Source organism: Artemia sp. Qi Xiang Cuo, chromosome 2 (assembly GCF_049724085.1).
Source record: "Artemia sp. Qi Xiang Cuo chromosome 2, ASM4972408v1, whole genome shotgun sequence".
NCBI lineage: Eukaryota > Metazoa > Arthropoda > Branchiopoda > Anostraca > Artemiidae > Artemia > Artemia sp. Qi Xiang Cuo.
In genome coordinates, this window is record NC_142795.1 from 74,875,563 (window position 1) to 74,882,897 (window position 7,335).

Genomic DNA, 7,335 nt, shown 5'->3' on the forward strand with positions numbered 1-7,335 from the left:
TATGATAAAATATACTCAGAAGGAGACATTTGAATAGACTTGTAATCATTTCATTTGTTTGCTTTTTATATATGAATTACTATAAACCCAGAACTGGTGTAAGCTAGGATCATCTTTTGCCATATAATCCATATGCATACTCAAGTAAAAGTACTGAGTGCTTCAAAATTATGTACTTAAATGCATGTTGAACAGTCAAACAAATGTACACTAAAGTCAAGGGCACTCACAGTTGAGGACCAAGAAGGTTCATGCCCCCCCCAGAAGACCAGGGATGTATAACAAAAATTACTTTTTGTTTATATAACTAGACTCAATTACTTTTGTTTATGTAGCTAGAACCAAAATTTACATAACTAGACCTGATTAGCAATTATTCAAACTCACAATATCCAACTAGGTGGTTAAAGAATCCAACTAGGTATGTAATTTTTTTTTTTTTTAATATGATATCCAACTAGGTAGATACGTGATTCTCTGAGAAATTGATAATACTCATCTAGATGGATAGGGAATTCTTTAAGCAATTGATTAAAATATCAAACTATGTAAGAGATTTTTTTCTTTATTTTTTATTTTTTGTAATTGAGCTATAACATCCAATTTTTATGAGCTCAACCCTACTGAAATCAACCCCTAATCAACTTAGCTTCCATTTAAGTGAATCTCTTATGCACCTCAACCCTCATTCAACTTATTTCCCCACACAATTCAACCCTCATTTATCTCAATCCCAGTTAACTTAACTGCATACAACTCAACTCCCATTTCATTTCATCCATGCAGCAAGTTAGATTGAATGGGGGTTAACTTCAATGGGAGTCAAGTTGCATTGGGTTGAATCAAAGGGGGTTGAGTTGAATAGGATTTAAAAAGGGCACTAGAACTTCTGAATTCCAATCCAATGAGCCCCCTCTGAAGTTTATATAACCACCCTTTCCATGAAAACCATACATGCCCTCAGGGCATAACTTACAAACCTTACCCTGAGTGCTGTGGGGACGTTTTCATACCCAAAGACATAATTTCCAGACCTTTTAACTATGCTGAACAAAATGGCCATCTAAAAATTTTGATTGAATGTATTTGAGAAAAAGATGGGCATTTGGGGGGGGGGGGGGTCTGGTTACCCTCCAATTACTATCGACGATTAAAAATGGCACTAGCCCATTCAATTTCCAATCAAATAATCCCTTTTCAAAGTTTTTACAACAAATGGTCATCTCAAAATTTCTATCAGATATGAGGCATGTTTTTCAAGTAAGGTCCATTTGAACACAAGTACACAACAAAAGATTATTTCAAAAAAGTGAATTTATTTTTCAGAAAGCACATACTGTACCCTATTACATAGTTATCAAGTTTTTTTAAAGTCTTTATAAAGTAAACTCTTTATAAGAACATGCTGCCAGCTCCAATAACCAAGAGTTTGCTGCTGTTTTCACATCATCTTTTTTACAAGTGTGGTGCCACTGAGGTGGCAACCAGTTGAACTGGAGACAAAACATGGATTTCACATATTACGCCCCAATCGAGGCAACAGAACATGGAATGGAAATAAACACACACGCCCCTGAAAATCTGAAAGCCAAAAATCCTCTCTCCCAGCACAAAATCATGGCATTGTAATTGGAAATAGGCATGGTGTTTTTTTGTCAACTTTATGCAACAGAGGAACCACTATCAATGAAGAAGCATACTGACTAACCCTCAGAAAACTCTACAGAGCAATAAAAAAAAAAAAAAAACTTGGCATGCTGACAAAGGAAATTGTCCTTCTATATGACAATGCAAGACCTCAAATTGCTGGTCAGACCCACAATTTGTTGGAGAGTTTTGGCTGGGAATTTTCAGATCACCCAGAATACAATCCTGATGTTGTGCCAAGTGAATAACATCTGTTTCTGAACCTCAAGCAACATCTCAGTGGCAAACATTACAATGATGATGACAATGTAAAAATGGAGGTCAATTCCTGGTTAGCAGAACAGGCAGCAAGTTTTTAAACAGAGGTTGCTTTAAAATTAGTTGAGAGGTATGATACAACAAACTTGGCAACTGTGCTGTTAAATAGAGTGAAGTATGTACTTTTGAAAATAAATTTACTTTCTTAAAATAGTCATTTGTTGTGTACTTATTATGATCAAATGGGCCTTACTTAAAGATCATGCCTTGTACATTTCAGGAAAAAGCAAAGTGTGGGGGGTATATGCCCTCCAATCACTTTGACTCTTAAAAACGACACGAAAACTTCTGATTACCAATCCAATGAGCCCACTTCAAAGTTTATACAACCACCCTTTCTATAATAATGTTATATTACAATGTTAAATGTTAACTTACGACCCCTCCCCTGAGGGCTATGGGGGCAGGGGTTGTCATTCTCAACTACATAATTTCTGGACCTTTCAACTTTGTTCAACAAAATGGCTATCTCAAAATTTTGATTGGATTTGTTTGGGGAAATGATGGGGTTGGGGGTGGGGGGAACAACTGGTTGCCCTCCAATTACTTTCAACTATTAAAAAGGGTACTAGCCCTTTCAATTCCAATCAAATGAACCCTTTTCAAAGTTTCTATGACAAGTACTACTACTACTAACAACTCCCAGCACCAAGCTGGCTGAGGCCAACACAGCTATGCACACTCCTCCTCTGTCCCAATCTATTCAAAACCTCCCTCTTTACACCCTCCCAGGAAGTTCCCATTTCATTTAAATGTTTCCTTTTGACGTCTTCCCACCCAAGACAAGGACAACCTGCTTTCCATTTAGCTCTAGACGGTTGGCCAAAAAGGACAATCTTTGGCAATCTGTCATCCTTCATCTGCAGAACATGCCCAAGCTGTCTCAACCTTTCTTTCATTATATCCCTAGAAAGCAGGATTGAATGACACTTTTTGTAGAGCCTAGAGTTTGAAATATGGTTAGTCAGACAGGTACCCAGAACAATCTGTAGGCAATTTCTCTCAAAAACATCTAGCAAATCTCCATCTGCTTTCTGGAGTGCCCATGCTTCAGAGCCATATTTGACCACTGTCATCCCAGTACCTTCCAATATTCTAATCTTGATTTGCAGACTTATCTTCCTATTCTTCCAAACTTTTTTTAACTGTGAAAAAACACCCTGAGCCTCAGCTACTCTAATTTAACATCTTCACTGATCAATCTTTTTGTTACCCAATGTCACCTTTTCATCATCACATATTCTGATCCTTATCGAGTTGGCTCCTCAGCATTAATTTTCAAACCTATTCTAACATCCCCAACTCGCAAATTCCCCAAAAGCTCAAACATTTTACTCCACCATTCATCGAATGTTCTTAAGTCTTTAGCATATCCTTAGTCCAGGAGAGCTTTCCTCCCCCAGTTGCTTCTATGCTCTCCCATTGCCTTTCCTATGCTCCTTAAGACAAAGTCCATCAAAATGGTCCATATAAAGGGGGATAGATCACAACTCTGCTTAACTCCTGATTTAATACAAAACCAGCTGCTGACCTCATTTCCTACCTTAACTGTGAAATTCCTCCTATACCTTATGATAATTCCTTCTATACAAAGTGTCCTGGTTTAAAGAAACCAAAAAAATAATAATAATATGTTGTGTCCACATCACTCTTTACTGAGGCAGGGCTATTGTGCTGCCTAAGATTATTGTCTATGGGTATTTTCAGTCTGCATTAAGGTGCATCCTTAGAATCTAGGCAACAGGTGAATGGAGGTACTGCTTGGATTACCTCAGCAATGACATTTGGGGTAAATCTGGGCAGTATCCAGAGCCTTTGCTAAAAGGTTTAACTTTTTACCCTTTTGTACCTTTTACTACCAAATTTTACCATATACCTGAAATAAAAGCAAAATAAAAATTGGGCCCACTCCTGAGTATGGGAACCTACCCCAGTCTGAGGCAGGTCCAGACAAAACTAGCTCATATGAAAATGGTAAGTGCAAAGAAAAGGATGAAGGTAACAATATTTTACAAAGTAATAATTATAGCAGATATATCATGCTAGATAATTGGACAAAAATGGATTTGGTTGAACTTCAAAAAAATTCTTGGGGTGCCAAAAAGCAACAACATGACAAACCTGCCCCCCTCTCCTCTATATCACTTGATGCATTTTTTATGCTCTTTCATAATTCAATAATTATTCCTGAATGAAATTACGTTTTGAGCCCTTAGAGAGCTCAAGACAGCTTACACTAACCAAAAGCTCAAAATGTGTTTCTAAGAAAAAAATGGCTAGTGCAAAAAAATTGCCATTTGTGGTTGATTCAAAAATGGTAATTATTATTTTCATTAGTCATAATAGTAAAGTGTTATTATGGAAACAAATTTGGAGAAATAAAAAAAAGAGCCAGAAGTTCCTCAAAAATGATGTCAGTTTTGGTTTAATTTCACTTTCAAGGAGTTTTGGACTATTTAAAAATTCCCAGAAATTTGCTTAAAAAATAATATTTTGCTATTAAGACTTAGGAAAATAAAAATTAGGCCTACAATTCCTGAATTGGCTACAAATGGCAATTTTCTCTCCTGAGACAGTTTATCTGGAAATATATTTTTAAACTTTTGATTGCTAAGGACTGTTTTACCTTTTGGGGCCTCATTAAAGACTCACAAATTAGGCCAAATTCCACCAGAAGTGATTGTTGAATTAGCCTATGAAAGAGCATTAAAAAGGCATCAAGTGATGTATTCACTTTCATCCTTGCTAAATTATGTTGTCAACTATAAAATTATCTATACTTGCACATTAAGTGGGAGAGGGGGGAAGGATAAAGTATAGTGGAAGAACCTTCAAAATGGCTAGACTGTAATTTTTCTGCATATTAGGAGAATTATTTTCTTGACAAGTTTCCTTTTCAATATCTCAAAACTAGACCTATACCAGAATGTTTCTTGTTTAAGTCTTGCTTCTTTTAGTATGTACAAAACTAGGCTATAAACTGGAGTTAAACACAAGACTATCAATAAGATGGGGTGGGTGCATTTCCATGTGAAATAGCTATTATATTTGAAAGGAAAATAAAAAAGCTATCAACAAGTGCTTTCACCTTGTCTGAATGTCACTCATTTGTGATTAGATTTGTCAGGCACTAAATGGGGGATCAAATTGCACTGCATGAGAAGTAATTAGGCCTAGGCCTATAGACTAATGGTTTATAGGTATTGATTCAGTGAGAAAAAAAACTTGAAGTCTTTAGCTCCTTTCTCTCAACTAGGCTATGATCATAGTAATATAAAAGTAAAAAATATCATAGTAAAAAAAAAAGTATCAACTAGTGGTTTCACCTTGTCTGAACATCATTCATTTGTAATTATATTTGTCAGGCACTGAATAGAGGAACAAATTACACTGCATGAGAAGTAATTAGGCCTAGGTCTATAGACTAAAGGGTTAAAGATAATAATTTAATGAGAAAACAGCAAATATTGAAGTCCTTAGCTTGTCAAAATTTCAATAGGTATAGACCTGTCATTTAGGCAAATTTCAGGACTCTATAGAGGGAGAAAGGGTGGAGGTAGGTACTTCAAAATATCTTTCCGGGACATACTTTAGCCTGCAGACCCATTCCTGAAAGTTCCATTTTCATAACCTAGCCCCTTTCCAAGAAAGCCAAAAGTAGCTAAAGTAGAATTTTACCCCCTTTATCTCAGGTCCCAAAGCTAATGCTTATAATTTTAAAATTTTGCCTTTGACAATTTCTAGTTGCCAGTTCACGTCTTTTCATTTTCATGTGCGTGAAATTGCAAATTGGCATTGCATCCATGCAAATTGGCGCATGAAGAACGACCTCCACGTGCCTCTGGATACCTGGCTAGCCACCAGAGAACCTAATGCATCTAGGGACGGTTGGGTTGGCAGCCCTCCTCCCGAAACTTCTATTGCTACGAATGGAACCAGAAATTCAGCCTCGGATATATCATCTCAAACCCCGTATCAACCTCGGACCGCCCAAGGAAAATCCCCTCTGAACATCGTTGACCAAGGTGGCACCAATGTGGCCACCTGGAACGTCCTGACTCTGAACCAACCTGGTTCGAAGCTTCTTTTAGCGAAGGAACTAAAAAAATATAAAGTCACAATAGCTGGAGTCACCGAAACACACCTCCCTTGACATGGTGAAGAGGACACAGGTGAAGGACGCACATTGCTGTGGTCTGGCGGTAGCCAAAGATGAGGAGGCGTTGGCCTAGTACTGAACAGTGCTGCAAGTAGGGCCCTTCTGTCATTCAAACCAGTATCGCCTAGACTCCTGACCGTAAGCCTGGATGGGAAGCATGGCAAAATAACTGTCATTACGTGCTATGCCCCCACAAACGATACTGATGAAGAAGACAAAGACGATTTCTATAACTTGCTTAGTTCTGAACTATCTTCTGTACCTCCCCATGACTACCTCCTCCTCCTAGGAGACTTGAATGCAAGTATTTCAAACGAATCAGGCCTGTGGGATCTCGCTGTTGGACCTGTTACAGTGGATAGCCTAAACGATAATGGAGAGCGGCTGCTGAATTGTTGTCTGGCCCACAATCTAACGATTGCGAACACATGGTTCCAGAGACCAAATATAGCCAAGTACACCTGGTATAGCAATGATGGATCAACAAAGAAGATGCTTGACTACATCATCGTACGTCGACGATGGCTGTTGTCTGTCCAGAATTGCCGCACCTACCATGGCGCCGAGCTCGGGAACACCGACCACCGGCTGGTTGCAGCCAAAATTAAGCTCCGCCTCAAAGCTATGAAGAACAGCCAGTCTTCTCGGAAAATTGATGCCGGTCGCATCCAACAGGACCCCGCTCTGGCTGAGCGGTACCATGTGGAGATATCCAACGGATTTGAGGTCCTTGGCCAATGCGATGATAGTGAATTTGCATGGAAGTCCTTCAAAGAGAACACTCTTGCGGCAGCAACTGACGTTGTTGGAATGAGGCAACGGAAGAAAAAGAACTGGATCAGTAATCACTCCCTTGCCATCATAGAGCTCAGGCGAGAAGCATGTCTTGGCGGGGACATGGCTACATACAGACTGCTAAACAAAGAGTACCATTCCATGCTGTATAAAGACCGCAAGGCTTTTATTGACAGCAAGGCATCCGAACTGCAAGAGGCCGCCAAGAAAAAGGACAGTGGAGCCACCTACAAGATTCTTCGTGAGCTGCCAGGTCAGCACACTCAAACTACGCCATACCTTCGAAGCGCTAGCGGTGAGAATATCTACGACCAATCACAATGCATCCGCCAGTGGGAGGACCACTTTGAGAAGCTGCTCAACTCAGATCCACCAGACCAGACGGACCGTGAGCTAGCAGCTGCTGCGGCTACTAC

General features: G+C 39.1%; 1 protein-coding gene across 3 annotated transcripts in view; it reads right to left on the reverse strand.

Moving 5' to 3' along the window:
* The window catches only part of AsnRS-m (asparagine--tRNA ligase, mitochondrial), a 36,599-nt gene extending 30,907 nt beyond the window's left edge, over positions 1-5,692 (reverse strand). For 2 of the 3 annotated variants that reach the window (XM_089108271.1, XM_089108269.1), the window contains exon 1: positions 5,644-5,692. The gene's annotated coding sequence lies outside the window, so the exon portion shown is untranslated. Of the gene's footprint in view, positions 1-5,291; positions 5,309-5,643 lie in introns of those variants that run through there. The other variant, XM_089108270.1, reaches the window with a different exon arrangement.
* Positions 5,693-7,335: the final 1,643 nt, after the last annotated feature.